Consider the following 22202-nt stretch of genomic DNA (forward strand, 5'->3'; position numbering starts at 1 on the left):
TGTACAACCATTTCCATTACATACAAATTGACATTCACGAGCAATCGCGCGCAATTCGGCTGGTCCCTGGAGAAGCGATTTTTTCCATTATTGCTTGCATCCAGTTCATTTGTTGTTTCAGAATTGTTGATGTTAATTCTTGCTGTTGGGCATGGATTCTTTGGATCTGCCGGCATCTTTATTAGATCAACCACTATACAACACGACTTTACACAAGAAAAGTCTTATTCTTTAGGCTGATATTTTCCTTTTTGCGACGCCAATTATTTTGTGTTTTAGTTGGGTTCTTATTTCAGATTGAGTTTACTTGTGCTATATGTTGTGCAGAGTTGACAAAATTTATCATTATAAGAATATGTGTGTAAGTGCAATGGAAGAATATGAATCTGATGTAAGATAGCTTACTAAAAAAGTTGACAATAGGACCTTGGACGTGACATCCTGGCCACTTTAACATTCAAAATAAGTGTGAAACAGTAGGCTTCTTATTTTTTTTAAATTTTTGTTAAGAAAACTCCTAATTATCTCTAGCAATGGTAAAAAACTTAGCTAAATATGTCCTGTAACTTCTTGGAATAAAAAAAAATACATGAATTTCAGACGAGACAAAAATTGAACAGCAACTTACAAAAAATGATAAAAACACAAAGGTCTGCGAATCTGGGTGGAGTTTTTTTTAAATGAATATAGATTTCAGACGCGACATATACCTACTAAACATAAAATTGCAATTTTTTTTTTCCAAAATGATTCAAAAATAAATTTTGATTTATTAAAATTCATCATGTTTGTTTTCAACAATTACCAACTTTTTTTGAAAGTTTTGTTATAGTTTTGGTTTAAAAGCATGAAACGTCAATTTAACCATGACTTACATTTTCGCTTGAAACAACAAATGTCGCTAAGAATATTGTTAGTCTCATCGATTTGTATTTAAAAAAAAATCCCGATTTCGGGCGTGACAGACTCTAACTAGGAACCTCTTTTAAGGAAAAAAAAGCACAGATGTGTTTGGTAACCATTGTGGTAGCAAACCGAAAAAAAGGGTTTTTGATTTTGGAAGCGGCGTTCTAAAATAACAAAAGTTAAGCTCAAAATGGGCATAAAATTAATTTAATTTAGTTAAAATGGTCATGTTCAGTACAGCTCTTGCTGGCATATTAAGAACTTTTCGGGACCTGGAGTTGGTCGATGACATGCCCCCTTGCATGCATTCCTCTTGTATGCTCAAGAAACATATCCCCTGATTCATATATATATATCCCCTCAGTACCTCAGAGTTGTTTTTGCATACTGAGGGCTTGACCAACACTTCTTCTGACTTGGATCGTATCCGAACCTTGGACTTTCCTCCCTTCTTCTCAGGTATAAACCTTGCTGGTCATTTTCCCGAGCATTTATGCCCCACCTAGTCTGTGACAGATTCAGGGTTTCTTCTCTGCAGATGTTCTTTGTTTGCCTTTTCGAAACTTCTCTTTGCTGTAGCTCGTAAACTTTTTTTCGTTCTCTAGCTAAAAGATCAATCGGTATAATTCCCGCGGTGACCAATGCTGCTGGTGCAGATACCGTTCTTTATGCGCTTATAATCCTTAATGCTGTTGTCCTTTATATCTCGAGTAAGGGTTTCAGTCTGCAGCTTATCTGCCCATACCTTACATCTATTCAACAGGATTTCGTTATTTACCTCCATTAGCAATTCCGTTTTGATTGGGTTGGTCCGCCTTTATTTGCCATGAGTCTGCTTAGTGATTTTGCAGTGATTGTCGCTCGGCTTCTTGGGCGCTGTATAGGTGCCTTCAAAGTCAGTTTTGTCTTAAGCCAAACTTCAAGATATGTAATCACCTATTGCGTTCTAATGATACTTTCTCCTACTCTCATGCATTTCTAGGGGAAATCCGTTGAGCTGGTACCACCAGGAACTCGGTTGCAACCTGTAAGCCTTTAGACTCCATTCATCCATTAACACAAAGCATAATTTTCAAGGTTTCGGACTGAAATAACAACACTATATCGTCTGCATATCCCTTTAGTGCCGCGTCTTCTGGCATTTCTATACGCATTATTTCAGGTCCCAGTGTAGAACCTTGGGCGGCTACTGACGTTATCTGCATACATTTTTCATATTCTTTTGTTTGGTACAGTAGCTTTCGATTTCCGAGGTAGCTCTGCAGTATTTTTTACAGATATCCTAAGATTTCGAATCGGCTTTCTAGTGATTCAATCATATTCGCCCATTTCACACTTTTAAATGCGTTCTTAACATCCAAAATAGCTAAGGGTATTATAGGTCTCGAGACGTGATTATCTTATTGGCTTCGTAGTGCCTCATAAACCACCTCTTGAATAGCTATGATTGTGGACCTCCCTGGTCTTACGCCAAATTGTCTTGGAGAGAGTCCTCCAGCTCTGTTGAATGCCATTGCTAGTCGCGGCTTAAACATCTTCTCCAGGAGCTTTCCTGTCGTGTTTAACATACTTATAGGATTGCCTTCAAAATCTCAACAGCTTTATTATGTTATCAGCCCCCGGGACTCTCCTACTTTTTAAGCTTTTTGTGGCCCTGTCAAGTTCATCTTCTGAAAAAAGGTTCACATCCGCTGCATAATCAGAACTAGTTGTTCTCGCAGGTCTGATCTGATGAGCAGGATATAGTATTTTGACTATCTCATCCATTTTTTCTTCCTGTAGTTCCGGCAGTGGAACCCTAGACCTAAGTTTCTTCATTAAGTTAACGTCGTTGCTGAGGGTTTTTCACTTACAAATTTTATACTTCCTGATAGCAACATTCTCGTCCTTCGGAGTTTTTTTGATTATTGATTAGAGCTGTTTTATTTAAACGACAGTCGTTCCATCCCCTGTTGTCTTGGCCAGTAAGATTTTAGGGATGATGTTGTTCTCTTGCTACCAGCTTGATCGATATGTACTCATGGTCGCTTCCATTAAAGGTATTCAAAACTCCATTGACTAGGGTTATGTGTGAAGCTTTACACGCATTTCCTATTAGCCTAAATGTAGCGGTTGAGCCTGTGCTTACAGTTACCATCCCTAGTCTCGCCGCCATGTCTAGAAATCTTCTTCTTCTTGATGCCATGCCCCAATCTTCCGCTCTTGAATGAAAGACTCCCGCTAACAAACTTGATTGGCAGCGTCTTCAATAACGTCAATATTGCTTTGGAAGGTCTGTATGTCCGCAGAGGATGTCAAATTGTTACTTATTACTGTTCAACTGGACGTTGGCGAAACTAACAATAACATTCCCGAAAGCCGTTTCTGAAAGATGTCACTCTCGCTTCTAAAGGTGTTATGCTCGAGGTCATAAAATAAAAAAAATGTGTGCGCAATCGTTAGTCTAGTTTCATTTTTAGTGTCCGCGGGTGTGTCAAGCCCGTCAACCATCTGGGGATGCCCCTGCGGGTATAAAATTAATTAATAATTTTTAATTGTTGAAAGGCTTACGAAATTTTGCTTTTTTTCCATGTTTTTGACTAATGTTATGGTGTTATATAGTTTCGGAAACATCCCTTGACGTCAACGGAATTCAAACTTTGGGTTGCCGAAAAGTTTGAAAAAGTTTTAATATACAAAAATTTAACATGTTATCACAAATCACAAAGTTAGCAGCATGAAATGTTAGTATAATCGGACTTAAATAACTATTTTTTTCAAACAGGTAGCAGTGTTTTGTTTTCTGTGCCTGGCGATATTTGTTGTTGGTTCGCTTAAACCAAGAAATTGAACAAAAATTGAATTTTTGAAAACCGTTTTGTCTGTTAATTACTTTATTTAAGGTTTCGTAATGCTTAATTGTGCTTCAATGTTTTCATATATTGTATATGGAAAAATCGGTGCTGTTGGTAGAGTTGGAATCCATAATCCTTGTCTTTGCGCTATTTTTAACCGCGATGCCATCTGTTTTTTCCATTTTGTCCGGCGATTTTGAAACCATGTTTTTATTTGAACTTCCGTCAAAAGTAGAGATCTCGAAAGCTCAACACGTTTACTAACGCTAAGATATTTGTCTATAATGAATTCTTTTTCGAGACGATCCAACTGAGAGGCATTATAGGCTTGGCGAGGTTTTCTGTCAGTAAGCTGATATTTAAATTGATTTCCTTTAAGCAAAGGGTAAATATTTAGTTGGATTTTAATAAGAGATATATTAATTAATTTAAATATAATACCTTGAAATTTTATCGGATTAGTAATATGAGCTGGAAGAACATTTTTTGATTGGCATTCAGAAGAGGACCCATTATTCATATCATTTGTCAATGGTAATTGAGGGCAGCTTCCGTTTTTTAAAGCCATATTTTCGTATAATAGCTTCTTAATTTTAATTTGCTGAATCGAGTGGAACGCTTCGACTTCTTTTGATTCGCCTAAAAATATACAACATAATATTCTTAATTAGGTAGTTTATTAATTAATTGAATTGTTACTTGTTGATGGAAAAAATATTTTTTTATATTCATTTATTGATGTTTAACCTTTATTTACTTAACTCTCTAATATAATTTTATTATCCAAAAGAGACTACCCCCTAATTCATCAACTCAAATCGGATTTGTTTCGGATGTTATTGCTTACATTCTGACGGCAGCGCTTGTATCTTTGTTTATAGTCTTTGAACGTCGACCCGACAGAGGTTTAATTAAAGTGGGATTCGTTTTGCTTGACCAAAGCGATTGGGTTATGGGTTATTCATGGGTTGAATAACTATTACATACAGAAAACTATCTTAAAAAGCTGATAACCAGACAATAATTCTGGGATAAGATATTACCAGACTCTACAGGATGAAGCCTTCCTAACCCAAGGACGAGAACCTGACTACCCGCCATGCTGTATGACAATGTTACCACCGGATCGGCGGTGGAAAATAAGGATCCCAAAGGCAAGGCGTGTCAATCAAGGGGAATCTTCGAAATTGTCCGGACTAACCTGCAACAGGCGTCCTAAGAGCAAGCGAGACACTACAATCTTCGACGCTGGGAGTGGAGGCACAAACTTAGGTATGGCGACGGCAACACCCTCTTTCGAAGGCAGTCAAAGGCTTCGCTGCCAAGTTGGTCCCCAAATATGATGGCTCCTACATCGTCACGTAGCACCCAGGCTTCGATACCCACGACTGACGAGACCGTTAAACCGAACCCTAAACGTATTTCGAGACCGAAAGCGAAGGTGGCGTGAACGACGGTTAAATCTTCATCAGCACTCGGCTGGCAAGAGGGGGAGGGGTGTAACGACACAATCTAATCGCTAGGCCGTCATACTTTTCCACCTGGATAAAGTTAATGTTATTTAATGGTTTTTATCAAGAGCTTATGTTATGCGACACGGAGTCCGTTATTAAAGATATTTTTAAGATTTAAACGAAACTATATTCACATAAGTTGGGTTCCGAACCACGGGGTGGCTACGTCAAACACTAGAAAACCAAATTATACTAAACGATCTTGGAGGAGAGAAGAGAGGGAGAGAAGAACGCAGCCACATTGACACTGCGGCTTCCTGTTTCTCCCGGACTTGAACGAGATGGTCGCCAGACCCCCCAATAAGTCCCAGTAGGGTAGACGAACGGATATACCCATCCTAAATCAACAAAGTTCAATATTAACCCATGAAGATTCCGACTGCGGCCTCGCCTGAAAGTTCAGTCCATGGAATTTTTGGTTCGGAGACAAACTCTGTACACTCTGTACGCGTCCCCTCTTATTAGTTAACTAACTTTTCTAAGCTACAAGAAACAAGACTGCGTCCTCGCCCGAAAGTCCAGCCCTTTGGAATTTTGTCTAGTGGAAGGCAGAATACGCTAAGACAAAGATTCTCTGCGTAACAGTTTGAAGTGTGCGGACCCCATATCTACTCTAAATTTCCACGGTAGCTTTCCCTTCCAGGTTCGATTTAAAATCACCGTTCACTAGATGAATACAATATCTTGACTTCGGTCTATAAATTGCCCTATTTTGGGTTTTTTATTTTAACTATTTAAACTTTTCCATCGGCAAAAAAAAGTGTCCATTCTTTTGGGTATAATACTCTTCCTACTACCATTACTCGATTTTCACCATGTGTCGTGCTTAAATGTATTTTTTGTACATTTACAGACGATTTTAAACTATAGCAAACAAGAATGGAAGCAAACTTCGGCAAGTCGATGTTTATATACCCTTTAAGCTGTTGCAAAAATAAAATATTATTTAAGACATCTAAATGTCGATTTATATGAAAGTATAATGTTTTTTATCTCAGTTATCGACCCTAAAATCATTTTAGTAAAAATCGTAATTCTGAATTATAAAACCATTACACTGTCCAAAATATGTAAAAATAAAATTGACAAGAAGAAAGCAAACTTCGGCAAGCTAAAGTTTATATACCCTTGCAGCTATTGCAAAAATAAAAAACATCTTAATTTTGAAATATATGAGTACCCATTAAAACCAATTGAAGCTAATTATTCGATGGTTTCTATGGCAGCTATATAATAATGATTCCCGATTTGAATAAAATTAAAAGCGAAACTCTGAATTGTTCAACTAATTATATGTCCAAAAGAATTACAAAAATTAGAATTGAAAAAATTACTATTTAGTTTCATTTATTTTTTTTTTTCCGATTGTTCCTATGAGAGCTATATAATATAGTCCTCCGATCTTGATCATATTTAAACTGTTTTTCTAAATAATAAACAACAAGAAAGAAAGCAAACTTAGACAAGTCGAAGTTTATATACCCTTGCAGCTATTGCAAGAATTAAATATTTTTAAAACATTAAAATTATGATTTACTTGCGTATGTGCTTCAAAACATTGAAACTATGATGATTTGCAGCTCAATTATTAGATAGTTTTTTATATATGATATAGTCGTCCGATTTTGATGAAATTTAAACCGTAATTCTAAAATATTTAACCATTACTATATGTCGAAGAACTAAAAAAAAGATTAAAAAAACAGCAAAGATATATATTTTTTTGTATTTTTTTCCGATTGCTTCTGTTAGAGCTATATGATATAGTTGTCCGATTTTGATGAAATTTAAACCGTAATTCTAAAACCATTACTATATGTCCATTACTATATGTCGAAGAACTTAAAAAAAAAATTAAAAAACAGCAAAGTATAATTTGTTTGTATTTATTTTTTCGATTGTTCCTATGGGAGCTATATGCTATAGTCGTCCGATCCGGCTCGTTCCGACTTATATACGACCTGACATAGAAAGACAACTTTTGGGAAAGTTTCATGCAGATAGCTTTAAAACCGGGAGACTAATTTGCGTAGAAACGGACGGACAGACGGCCGGACAGACGAACAGAAGGACATGGCTAGATCGTCTCGCCTAGTGATGCTGATCAAGAATATATAGACTGATCAAGAACTTCTGACTGAAATTATAATACGCTATGCAAGGGTATAAGAAAAAAAGTAATAACAGAAAAGTTATAAATTTTTTTTCGTTTTTTTTCATTGTTCCTATGGACGGACGGACGGACGGACGGATGGACAGACGGTAGGACGGACTTGGCTAGACCGACTCTCCTAATGATGCTGATCAAGAATATATATACGTCTTACTTTTGAAATATTTGTTTTACTGCGCTGCAAACTTCTGACTGAAATTATAATACCCTCTGCAAGGGTATACAAATTAGAGAAGTTAACATTTTATTTTTCATTTATTGTATTTAATATTCCGATTGTTTCCATGTGAGCAATATAATATAGTCGACCAACACGGTTGGTTTTAAATATTCTACCCGCAACAAAATGACAACTTTTGGGAAATATGCATGCTTCTAGTTGCAGTGCAATTATTGAGTTTTATTTGCGAAAATTTCTATTGTTATTATTGCTTTATTAACAGTAGAAACAAGTGGCCCAACTGAAACCAAGCACGAGTTTTTAGCATTGTGGGCACATTGTGAGACATTTATTGCAAAACATTGTTAAAATGAATTATCTCGGGCAACGCAGCTGATTTCCACACGAGTTTTTCAACACTTTTCTTGGTCAGTTTCCACCACTGTCTTTAAAATAAGTAGAATTTGCTATTTTTGGATACCAATGATTTTTTGATTGATTTTAGACATTAAATGTGAGCACTAATAATGCACAAATATTAGGAACATCCGCGGGCCAAATGTTGATCAGAGATTTGATTTTTTAACAGCAGTAGCGGCAGTCAGCTGTTTTATTTCCCCCAAATAGTAATTTCCCTTTGGAATTCGCTAGCAAGCAAGGGAACTTTGATTATGTTAAAGGGAATTCCGCCAATTATAACGAATTCACTTCCGAGTGAAATCTGGAACAGACCTGATAGATTTCGGTTGCATTCTGTCTTTACTCTTCGCCGCCATGGTAAAATTATACCCAACAAGAAAGGAAGCAAACTTCGGCAAGCCGAAGTTTATATACCCTTGCAGCTATTGCAAGAATTAAATATTTTTGAAAACATTAGAATTATGATTTACTTGCGTATATGTCTAAAAACATCATTATTAGGTAGTTATTTTATATAATTTTATTATTTCTATTGGAGCTATATGATATAGTCGTCCTATTTTGATGAAATTTTAACCGTAATTCTGAAATATTTATCCATTACTATATGTCGAAGAACTTATAGAAAAATTTAAAAACACCAAAGTTATAATTTTTTTTATTAACTTTTATGATTGTTCCTATGGGAGCTATATGCTATAGTCGTCCGATTTTGATGAAATTTAAACCGTAATTCTGAAATAATTATCCATTACTATATCTCGAAGAACTAAAAAAAAATTAAAAAACAGAAAAGCTATAATTTTTTTTCATTTATTTTTATGATTGTTCCTATGGGAGCTATATGCTATAGTCGTCCGATTTTGATGAAATTTAAACCGTAATTCTGAAATATTTAACCATTACTATATCTCGAAGAACTAAAAAAAAAAATTAAAAAACAGAAAAGTTATAATTTTTTTTCATTTTTTTTTCCGATTGTTCCTATGGGAGCTATATGCTATAGTCGTCCGATTTTGATAAAATTAAAATCATAATTCTGAAATATTAAACCATTACCAAATGTCGAAGAACTAAAAAAAAAATTAAAAAACAGCAAAGTTATAATTTTTTTTCATTTATTTTTCCGATTGTTCCTATGGAAGCTATATGCTATAGTCGTCCGATCCGGCTCGCTCCGACTTATATACTACCTGCAATAGAAAAACAACTTTTGGGAAAGTTTCATGCAGATAGCTTAAAACTGAGAGACTAGTTTGCATATAAACGGACGGACAGACGGACGGACAGACGGACATGGCTAGATCGACTCTACTAGTGATGCTGATCAAGAATATATATACTTAATAGTCTCCTTCACTGCGTTGCAAACTTCTGACTGAAATTATAATACCCTCTGCAAGGGTATAAAAATAATTATTTTTCCTAAGGAGGGATGAATCCCTGATAAATATGGTATAATGTTTAACCTTCTTTTTTTTTCTTTATAATTTTTATTTTAATAGCTCTGCAGTACACTTTTTGACCCATTTTTAATATTAAAGTTGCTTTTGAAAACGGATTTTCACCAAATTTTAAATTTTATGCTTAAATTACCCTAAACTACCTTAACTTAAACAGATTCTAAGCTGCAAATTTATTTTAAACGGGTTGGGTTCTATTCTAATTTCCAACCCAAACATGGGTTAGACATCAATATGCTAGACACCGCACGAAATGAAGGAGTAAGCGACTCTAAAAGGAACAGAAAGTAAAGTATCGATATAACCCAGTCGGAAAAAACACGCTTCCAGGATGTGTTCTTTTACGCCTCCTTTGCATGCAAAAAACGCATTCCAGATCCCTGAAAGCCCCTTTAATTTTTGTTTGAGACGGGACAAAAAGCAAGCCTTCTTTTAGAACCGATCTAAGAGCGAGTCTTAATGCGTTCCATTGGAAGGTAGTTTCAACTTTGGAAACGCTCGGCTTTCCCTTCCATTTGTACTTTACGAAGGAAGCATTCTACAGCGTACTGTTAGAATGAACTTAGAAACGTTCCTAGGGATCCTTCCTGGATAGCTTCCAAAGCAAGCATTGCGTAACACATCAAGTATGATAACAAAACATGCCTTCTAATAGTCTTACCCAAGAATGCATATATTATCGTTCCCAAAAAAGCTAATGGGAACCGTTTCTTTTTTCAATTTTTATTTATTTTTTTTTTTTTTATAAATGATTGTTTTAAAATTTATTGGTATTAATTATAATTACTATAATTACTCCGGGTCGTTTTTTTTTCTCTCATCCTTTCTGCTATACTTTTAGCCTTGTAAGTTTTGTTCTTAGCCCTAGTGGGGGCCAGTCAAAGGTCTTTTATGTGGTCGGTGAAGCGGTGGCCGTCCCTCCTTTGTGACGCTAAAAATATAATAATGAGAAAATATAATATAAAATATAATAATGAGAAGGAATTATGTAATTTTTTAAAAATATGATTGTAAGTTTGTAAAACACTTACCGAATAATGTTTCATTTAAATGAATGTAGGACGCAAAACCGTCCCTGTCCCTAGTACCGCCATGATTAAGCTCCATTATCAAACTTGGACTTAATATCCTACTGAAGATCTAGATTTTCCGAATTCAAAAAATTTTAAAAGTGCATCAAATTTATCTCCAGTATTATTATTATTATGGAACTATTCTAATAATTTTTCACGAAGACTCATAGGTATCATATTCAAACGAATAGTTTGATGCACTTTTATCCGATTCGGGTTCACATAAATTTGGGCATTCAATTTCCAGAATTATTTTTTGTACGAAAAGTAAGTGCTCTAGCAGCCGATTGATGAAGCTCTACCTTTTGTTTTTTCCTTAAACGGTGAATATTTGACCGCGACATTCCCCTCATTTTAAATTATATAGTTTTATTTATTTTGTTAAATATTTTTTTCAATTAAATTATTAAATTTTCTATTTATGTAATGTCTAATTATTTAAATTTATGTTTATTTTTCTTACATTTTTGTTCACTTAATTTGTGTTCTTAAGTCCACCCTAAACAACACAACTTGTATGTAGATGTAAGTCCACCCTAGGTAGAAGTAAAAGGAAGAGAGAAAAAAGAGAGCACACAAATAAACGAAACGAGTTCACAAAACAAAAAATTTAAATTTATGATATATATAAATTACCTTTTGTTTTGAAATAGTTTTTCTGGTAATTAAACGAAAATAATATTTAAATCGCATTAATTAAATTAAAACTCAAGTCATATTGCAGTGTACGCTCAAAAAAAAAAATTCTTTTTATTTGTTTGATTAACAGCCACACACAGTTTTAGGAACAATTTGTTTACATTTGTTCTGACCGTACACTGTTTTAAAGACTGTTAATAAGTGTTTATAAATTTAACATTTTTTTGGCACAGGTACACATCACTTATTGTTTTAATTAATCCATTGTTTGGTTCATGTTATTTTATTAACAGTATTGGAACACCTATTTAGTTTGTTTATAACAACACTATACTTACTTGAAAATTAAAACCGCAAAGAAAATATTAATTTCACAAATCACAGAGGCACCAGCTATTTCAATTGAAAATCAAAATGCAAGTGGCGAGAAATGCAAAAGAAACGAAAAAGACCGCGCGCATTCTTGCAGTTCCCCTTTTGTTCTTGTCGTTTGCTTTTTAGAGTACCGTTTTGTTCGGTTACTCCTTGTGGATACAGTGGCGGAGGAAACTATAGCGCCGGCAATGTAAAATAATAATTCAAAACAAAATAACGCTTTGAAAAGAAATCATGTAATCGTGTATCTATTATTACCTAAAATTAAAATATATAAAAAACTGATTCAAATTCATAATTTTCTAATACAATATAAAATATATTAAATATTATTATTAATAAAATTAAATATTAATATTTTCATATTGTCATATACCACCAACATAACAAAGCGTTTAGATATTGTTTTTAAAGATAAAAAGTGAATATATCTACTCCGCTGCTGTTCATTAAGAAAAAAGATTAAATTGGTTTCCCATTTTTTTGTCCATTCTGAAACAAGACTTCTTTTTGCGTTCTTTCGTAAGCGAGGTTTTCAGTGAAAAACACGATCTTAAAAATATCGGACGATCGGCAGCGTTCGGGTTTTAGCTTTTTGTTAACATTGCAAAAGAAGGCTTTTTTATGCATTATAGAAGAATGGACGATTTCACAAAAACTCTTTAAAATGCATAAACAATGCTTCTTTATAGCTTCTTACATTCTTTTTCGCTTGCAAAGCATTCATGAAAGAAGCTTTTGTTATTGGAATGCGTTCTCTAACTTCCGACTGGGAAGTTCTCTATGTTTTGTCAATTTGAAGTCAAGAGCTTGCCTAAGTATTTAGGAATTGGCTTTTAAGTGCTGCATAAAAATCTTTACCTAAGTATGGGAAAAAATTGTAAGCTATAAGGTTCCAAAAAATTTTACTGCTTAGTAAAATTAAACATTATAATGGTTGAATGTAACATTGTTATTCAAAATACAAGCATACTTAAAAAAAATTAAAAACATGACGTAATTAAAAATAAAAATGAAAATTTATAACCCACAAAAAAACACCCCCCTGGGCTAATTCGTACTGAAAACATTTATATTATAGTGAAAACATTTGGAATTGCCTTGTTTTTTCTCTAGGTGTAGGAGCGAGTATCTATATAGGTATACCCGAACACTGATAGCTGTAAGGGTAATAAAGCTTTGGCTTGCCGAAGTTTACTACTTTTCTTGTACAAGCTTTACCGGAAGAATATTATTAAATATTGTAGGATACGAATTCCTATAAACATGGTCTTCATTGGGCTCTTAAAAAATTATTTTTGTTGTCGATGTTACGACAACCTTACATAATTCCACTATTGGGCAATTTTTTCGGGCTTAAAATTGAACAACATTCGTTTTAGTTGCTGTTAGCGTACTATCATTTGTTGAATTTTTAATGTTACTAATGCATATGCCATTTGTTTTTTAACATTCAAGAACATTTCGGAATTTTTTAATCTCTATTGCTCTTAAATTTGTACTTTAATTAATCCATTTGCCAGAAACCTTTGCATCCATTGTCTGAACCCAACTAAAATTTTCAAAAATTCTTGCTTGTGTGGATAGGGCTTTGCTTTTTGTATTTGTATACCCTTGCAGAGGGTATTATAATTTCAGTCAGAAGTTTGCAACGCAGTGAAGGAGACATGTCCGACCCTATAAGGATATATATTTTTGATCAGCATCACTAGGAGAGTCGATCTAGCCATGTCCGTCTGTCCGTCCGTCTGTCCGACCGTTTCTGCGCAAACTAGTCTTTCAGTTTTAAAGCTATCTGCGTGAAACTTTCCCAAAGGTTGTCTTTCTATTGCAGGTAGTATATAAGTCGGATCGAGCAGGATCGGACGACTATAGCATATAGCTCCCATAGGAACAATCGGAAAAATAAATAAAAAAAAATTATAACTTTGCTGTGTCTTAATTTTTTTATTAGTTCTTCGAGATACTATATCTGGTTAAATATTTCAGAATTACGGTTTAAATTTCATCGAAAAACGGTCGACTGCTTAAAGCTCCTATGATATTTAAATATTTAAAAAAAATTTTTTTTTTTTAATTTAACTGTTTTATTTTGTATTTTTTTTTTTAGAAATTCTTTATGATTAATTAATAATTTGACAGTTCAGAATTACGCTTTTAGTTTTATTAAAATCGGAAAACGATATCATATAGCTGCCATAGGAACTATCAAATAAGCTTCAAATAGCTTCAATGTTAACATACACGAAAGTCAATCATAATTTTAATGTTTTCAAGAATATTTAATTTTTGCAATAGCTGCAAGGGTATATGAACTTCGGCTTGCCGAAGTTTGTTTCCTTTCTTGTTTTTCCTTGATTGATTTGGATTTAAAACTGAAAATCACCATTTTGCGGCTTCCAAATATGTCCACATCCATTTTATTTTTCGGAAGTACTTGTTTATGGTTCGCCCACCATTTCCGTAATTGAAAGCCGTTTTTTCCAGTTCCCATAAAATGTAATTTTAGATCCGATCATTTTAGATCATTTGTGTCCATTCAACCATTCATTATTTTGAATTCTTTAATTCAAATGCGAACAAAGAATGCGAACGAGTTGTAGAAAGTCAAAATTAGACCAGCTTATTCGAAGAAATTGAATAGTGTGCAACGTCCAAATCATGATCACAATCCTCCTGCTTAGTTGCTAATGAACGCATATTTGAAGCATAGACTGGATCTACGAAAGAAATATTCTTCCACAAATAACGACCTCGAACGTGCCCTAGGCTTAAACACTTAAAAGTACTAAATAAATTCATTGAAGAAAACTCTAACCTATAAGCCCCGATGAAAAATCAATAAAATTGAAACAATAAGTCAAAGTGACAGACAAATTAATACATTTAAATGCAGGATAGATATTAACAAGCTGCCGAAAAAAGAAACTCCAGCGGGTGCCGTCAGCAGTGCACCGGTCGCTCCCTTCTACAGTGTTAATATGCTTTTGTACCTTAGTGATTATAAATGATTCACAAATATGTATTCTTAAAAACTTGCAGCCCGTGTTGAAGAAGAGAGCATTAAATATATAAGAAATAGTAATAAAAACATAATTTTATTGTTTTAAAATTATTAAACCTTTGTGTTGCTAATATAATTAAGAATTTTTTTTAAAGTGCAGTGGAAGTTAACAACCTTTGCATTTGCAGGAGCAAATAGGAGGATTTTGTATGTCCAGTAATACAGACCAACTACAATTGTGTCATTGAGTATTACCAGTTGTCCAAACCCTTCTTTAGTACTTCGAGTAAATTCAATTGTAATTTTTATACTTATGGTTTTATTTTTTAACACTCACAATGTTCACGGTTTGGTTAAAACTCTTCTTTAGGGAAATTACTAAGAAAATATATTTTAAAAACACTTCCCTCGCGGCCTTGCCGCAAATTTTCGTTTAAATTCAAATAAAGTTCGTTAAATTAAATTAAATTTGCAACATTCTCCTCCCATGAGTATTTTTGCTGACAATATAATAGTTTTTAAATTGGTTTTTGTATTACATCAAGCTTAAAAAGTTTTAATAACAGATCTTTTGTAAATACAAGTTTTAGTCTTAGCGTCTACAATTCTAATTCGTCCATCATGTTATGGGTGTATATTAATATCTTTGCGCAATTGTATTTGTATATCTTGGTTGATTCGAAACCGTTATTTTGACAGTGTCTTAAGTGTTTGACAGTAGATAAAATGTGTTGGCCATAATTACTCTTCCATTTTTATTCCGTGGTATGCTCTTCCTTAAGTAAGAGTAACAAATACTTTCTGACGGACTATCTCACTCGTTCTTAAGCTCCTCCCATGTGGGGTGAAAGCGGCGGATTAAGAATCCACGTACAATTTTGTGTGGTCATAAACTGAATAAGTTCATCCTTTGGCCAACTAGATTAGCTTTTTTGTATATCTTTACTCGCCTTTTTAATATTTGTGCCATTATCTGAATACACCTAAAAAGGATAACCTCTGCGACTAACGAATTGGCGAAAGACATTCATAAAGGCATTACAAGACAGATCTTCAGCAATTTTTAAACGTACAGCTCGAGATGCCATGCAAGGTTATAGGCCCCATAACGTCTTACGTGACTTTGATTAACAAAAATCTCTATCGGCCAATGTAATCTACTCTGGTCTCTAAAAAATCTTCGATTGGCAGAACTCTACATGTGGGAAATTGACCTATAATTGGTATTGTTGGGTTGGATCTCTTATTCTAACAATATTGGCAGCCTCGAATAACTTTCTTGATAACACTTTGACATTTAACTATCCAAATTTGTTGACGTAAGTTGGCTAAAACAGTTTTCGTCCCAAGGTGACAATTCTTTTCATGATAATATCTTACTAAAAGTGTTTTATGTCAATATAATTTAATTCTTAGAATCAAAATCAAAACACTCTTCTGATATTTTATTTAATTGTCCGCGTAGTCGTAAGAGTACTTTGTTTGACAAAAAAAATTAAGAGCGATTTCAAAGAACTCGAATTATATATGGATATTTGATTTTAAACAACATCCAATCTCATTTTTAAACGAATCAGATTTTTCTATTCTTTAAAAAAAAGCCTCCAATCGATTCCCACCCAGATCAGTTTCACACTCTCCGCTTCAAACGGATTCTATAAGCATCCAAGCCGATATTGTAAACATCAGAGCCCCAAAAAGGGAGCCCCAAGTCTGTTAACGTAAACATCGAATTCCGGCAGAATTTAAATTCTGCAAAATTTCAATTTCAAATTTAATTGACAAATTTTATCGTCCTATTTTCCGACTCTCTTGGATGATTCTCTTAATCAGATTTTTGAAATAATTCTCTTAAGCCGAGGTTTGATTATGGATTGTTGGATATTATTATCCGAATTGATCGGTCGACAACTTGAATATCGCGAGCAGTGATTCGCGCCGCTCAAAAACCTAACCGATGACATAATAAAAAGTGTTTATATCGTGAAAATAGCTGAAGGAGGAAAATAATAAATGCAATAATCCCACTTTGTTTACAACAATCCTTTAATTAGTGACCGTAACAAAAAAAACACACTCCTCAAAAAACTATTACAAATATTAAAAAAAAAAAAACAGATATTAATTAAAAATCAAATACAAATTCAACACAAAAAGGAAGAGCAGAGAAATAAATTGAAGGAAGAGCTGAGGGCCATCCCTCGCTATACGAAGACCCCAAACAGGACCATCAGGCAAAAAGGGGACATCCCATATCCAAGGAAACTAAGAACAACAATTAGTGAGTTTTTTATTTATAGTTTTTTACACAAAAGAATTTACTTTAAAAAATTTAAATAAAAGCAAAAAGGTGGAAGAGTTAATCAACGACTTTGAAAAAATTCTAACCATGACTACACCCTTACCTGCAGTGGCTTCTAACAGCCAGACGGTTAATCTAAGCGATTTAATAGCACAAATAGTTAATAATGAATTGAGTCCTTTGAAGAATGAAATCGCAAGTTTAAAGACACAATTAAATCACAACATAAAGAAGGTTGAGGAATTCAAGGTGGAAGATATTGATCCAATCGTAAGGTGCGATACTTCTTATGAAATCATTAAGTCGGTTCGAGAATTTAAAGGCGAAGAAGATAGTTATGTTAGCTGGAGAGAATCGGCGGAAATAGCAATGGGACAATTCAAAAGGGGAAGTGAAATAAAATTACAGACATTGCTAATGATGCTTTAACTCATAATGGAACCGTATTGAATTTTGACGCCAAATTATCGATTATGGAATTTTATAAATTGGTAATTAAAAAATTAACAAAAAACCATTATGAGACATGGGAGGAATAAGCCAATTACATCTGAACTTAATGAAAAACATAGAATGACAGCACTACGAGTGTTCATAACTGGCCTTAATGGCCATATCTCAGATGTTCCAATGAATCCACCCGATTTACCGAACGCAATGGTAATAGTACAAGAACTTGATAGCAACAATATGAGGGCCCAGTGCGCGAACTATTTTATATCATCAAAACGCAAGACTAATGAGTCAAACTTATATGGGCAACAAAACTGAAAAAATAAACCAAGACAATATTACAATAATAATAATTATCAAAGAAATACTAATAACTTAATCAAGCAAATAATCAATACAGAAATAATTAAAACAATTTTAATTAAAATAGAAACAATACCTGGAATCAAGGATAATTTAATAAAAACCAACAAAATCAGTGGAACTCTTTTAGACTACAACAAAATAAGTTAGCGCCAATGGATGTTGGAATGAATTCAGATGCCAAATAGACCCCATAACAGTAATAATCAAGGGTATAATCATTATCAAAATATCAAGTTCAATCAAAATAAATGGAATCAAACTAAAAGAATTGAATTGAAACACAAAACACACAACCTCAAAATAAAAGAGTACAACCAGGAACTGTTAACCAACCTGCTAACAAGACTATGAGGTTGAACAACATTGAAGAGGACCATTTTTAGGGCAAACTCAGGAGTAGGCCTACCCTATATAATAAGACATAATAATAAAATAAATAAAAAATTAAAGATATTAATTGATATAGGGGCAACTTCTTGTTATATTAGAACAAGAATTTATAAAAACAAAAATGAACTACCAATATATAAAATAGTATCCACAGTGAATGGATATTTAATAATTAAGTTTTATCATATGATAACTATTTTCGATACGTGGTATACTTTTTACGAAATAGATGGGCTAGACTCAGATTTGCTTGTTGGCTACAGCCTATTGAAAAAAATCGGAGCTGTAATTGATACAGCAAAAGGTGTAATAAAGTAAAGGGTTTTTCAATAGGAGCGCTTCAACTTTTTTTGATTAAAACACAAACGGTTTGACTTTTCAACTAACTTTTTTTTACTATCGAATTTGAACATATACATTTAATTATGAAACTCGATTTCTTTCGTATGACCACCGCGTGCACTGTTTTACGAAGTCCAATCGTTGAACCCAATTTTCAACCACTTTTTTGCATAAATCGGTCTAAATTCCAGCAATTTCGCGTTTAATATTGGCTATGAGCTCTTGCAACGTCGCCGGCCTATTGGCATAGATCAATGACTTCACGTAACCCCAAAGAAAATAGTCTAGAGGTGTCAAATCACACGAGCGCGGCGGCCACTCGACCGGTCGATTTCGCGAAATAACACGCTCTTTGACAGAACAAAAACACCATTCTTCCGTTAAAAGAATTCATAATAAAAAAATACTTTGATCAACAGCCCCAAATCAGATCCGAATCTGAAGAGGGAAATCAAAGTGAATTAAGTTTGGGAAACATAAATCCTGAACACGCCGTCGTTGAATTATCCGACAAAAATAAAAGTTTGAGATACAAAAATCCTGAACGCGCCGTCGTAGAAGTATCCGACAACCAAAAAATTAACAATACACAGACAAAATATTAAATATTAATAATAAAAAACATTCAAAAATAAAATAAATAAACGCTGTGAAATAAATACCGAAAATGATAGGGCTATTTAAAGTAAGCAATACCCTTATGCTTTATCAGCTTCAGATTTTGTAAATTCTGAAATCGCCAGAATGCTTAAAGAATAAATTAAGGCCAGGGAGAAACCCTTATAATTTCCGGGTATTAGTCGTACCAAAAAAGGGTTTTATCGAAGATGGAACTCCAAAACTTAAACTAGTAATAGATTATAAGAAACTTAACGAAAACACCATACCGGATAGATATCCAATGCAGGATCCTTCCGTAATTTTGTCAAGCCTCAGGAAGGCTAAATACTTTTCCACAATTGGTTTGGAATCAGGATTCCACCAAATTCTCATGAATGAAACAGACATTCAAAAAACTTCATTCTCAATAAATAATGGAAAATACGAATTCCTGAGAATGCCATTTGGGTTAACAAACGGTTAGAATATTCCAATGAGCGATGGATGATATTTTGAGAGAACAAGTTGGAAAAACGTTGTATGTCTATATGGATGACATTATTATTTTCTCAAAAACAATTGAACAGCATTATAAAGATTTATAACAATTATAATTAAAATTTTTTTGAACGCAAATATTAAAATTTCAATAGAAAAATCAAAGTTCTTCAAATTGGAAACAAACTTTCTCGGTTACGTTGTTTCTCACAAGTGATCAAAACCGATCCCGAAAAAATTTCCATAATCGTAAAATAGCCAATCCCTTAAAATATTCGAGAGCTTAGAAGCTTCCTAGGCCTTACAGGATACTACAGAAAATTTGTTCAAAATTACGCCAAAATTGCTAAACCGTTAACGAAATATTTAGAAGGCCAAAATGGCAAAGTATCAAAAAAGGCATCCCGAAAAACTTCTATAGAGCTTTCAACGAGCTCAAAAATAATTAAATCGCACAAGTAGAGTTAGTTCAACCCGATTATAATAAAAAAATTACTTTAACAACCGATGCGTCAGCTTTGGCTATTGGGGCGGTTCTTTCTCAGGAAGGAAAACCAATTACTTTTATATCATAAACTCTCACAAAAACTGAACAATTATATGCTACTAATAAGAAGGAACTTTTATCTATAGTTTGGGCTTTTAAAAATTTACGAAATTATTTATATGGAGTTAACAACATTGAAATTTACACAGATCATCAACATCTTTCATCGAAATAAAAAGATAATATTCTTTCATTAAAAGTTATTCTCCAAAAAAATCTTTATAAGCCAGGATCAACAAATGTTGTTGCAGATGCATTATCTAGGAAACAAATTAATAACTTAACAGAAAGTATCGAGTCGGTCTCAGATCAAAACACTCAGCATTCAGCAGAGAGTAGTTTTGAGAATGTTATTCAAGAAACCCGAAAACCCTTAAAGCAGTTTAAGCAACAATTAATGTGTTCGGAAATACTAGACACATAATAGAGTATGACACTCCGGAAAATTTAATAGCTATCTTAAAAGAATACATTCCACCTAATATAACAATCGGAGTTCATTGTAGCTTAGAAGACTTTTATATAATTCAAAAACCACTTAAGGATAATTTTATAAATAAATTTTTATTTACTACAATATTTGTCCAAGACGTAGAAAATGCTGAAGACAGATCGCTTATAATAACAGAAACGCATTGTCGAGCACACAGAGGGCTTGTTGAAAATTATAAACAAATTAACCGGCTATATTATTGGCCTAACTTATATCAAAAACTAACGGAGTTTGTTAAGAATTGCACAATCTGCAATCAGAACAAATATAACAGTATCCAGTGCAAATTCCTATTTCGGATAGAGAAGGTGAAAGTTTGAATATTGACATTTATTACGCCCAAAATCTTATATTTATCACTTGTATAGATTCATATTCAAAATTTTTAGTCGTAAAAGAAATCTTAAATAAATTAAATATAGAAAACAAAGTTTCAGAGATTCTGCAACAATTCCCATTAGCCAAAACCTTGATGATAGATAACGAACCAAGTTTTTCTTCATCCTAATTTAAATCTTTTGCACAAAGAAACGGAATATATTTATTTTAAGCAGATCTTCGACATAGTACTTCCAACGGACAAATTGAAAGGCCACACTCTACTTTAACAGAAATTGCACGTTGCATTAAAGATGAACTTAACTTAGTTGATTATTTCGAAATAGTAATTAGAACAGCACAAAAATACAACTTATCAATTCACTCTATTACCAATCAACGACCGTATGATATATTATTTAATAAAATCAAACACGATAAAACTCCCCAATTGTTAAAGCAAGCATAGGATAAAATGTTACATTTTCATAGTAAAGTCAGAAAAGAAAAGGATTATCACGTAGGACAAGTAATTGACGAAAAGAAACACGGGGAAGGAAATAAGCTTAATTCTAGATATAAAAAACAGGTAGTTAAGGAAAATCATCCTAATTAAGTTATTATTAATAATATTAAATTTTAAACAAATTGAGGTATCTTAAATTCCAGATAATGAATTCAATAATGTGCTTATTATTGCTGGTATCTACAACAAAATCCGAAATTATGAATTCTTTACAAGAATACCAAAGAAGTCCTCATTTATGAATCATACGCGGATTTATTTCATATAGCTAATTTAAGTTTTTATAAATTTATTATTACTCTTGAAACAGAATTTTTAAACACTCATAACGTTCAAAATTCACAATGGGAAATACTCCACGATTTAAAAATTATTAAAATATTTATTTCTCAAATAATACCCACTAGATCAAAAGGAGGCATTAATGAATTAGGCACAATTTGGAAATGGATAGCAGGAACACCAGATCATGATGATTTCATAACAGTTCAAAATAAAATTGATGATTTGATAAAAAACAATAACAATCAAGTCATTATTAATCCCAAAATATTTAAAGAAATAAAAACTCTATCTAATAACTTTAAAACCGCCTTTAAAGATCAAGAAATTCCACTTAGAAAACACCGCCTCGTTTGCTGACTTACGATCTTATGAATTTAATGGACACAATTACATTAGCAAAAATAGATGTTTTCAACACAAAAATTCTAAATAATGATGGCATACAAGAAATTTATAAACATGAGCAAAACCCTGTTATTATTACTGATCTATTGGACATATCTGAATTTAAAATCGCTTTG

At 33.2% G+C, this 22202-nt stretch overlaps 1 long non-coding RNA gene across 1 annotated transcript; it reads right to left on the bottom strand.

The window, feature by feature from the left end:
• Positions 1–3550: 3550 nt before the first annotated feature.
• Positions 3551–21961, bottom strand: LOC128263938 (uncharacterized). The gene is made up of 3 exons (XR_008268594.1): positions 21696–21961; positions 4182–4379; positions 3551–4112 (listed from the first exon to the last, which is right to left on the bottom strand). It is a non-coding gene; the product is annotated as an uncharacterized LOC128263938 (long non-coding RNA).
• Positions 21962–22202: the final 241 nt, after the last annotated feature.

Source organism: Drosophila gunungcola, unplaced genomic scaffold, assembly GCF_025200985.1.
Source record: "Drosophila gunungcola strain Sukarami unplaced genomic scaffold, Dgunungcola_SK_2 000028F, whole genome shotgun sequence".
Taxonomy (NCBI): Eukaryota; Metazoa; Arthropoda; class Insecta; order Diptera; family Drosophilidae; genus Drosophila; species Drosophila gunungcola.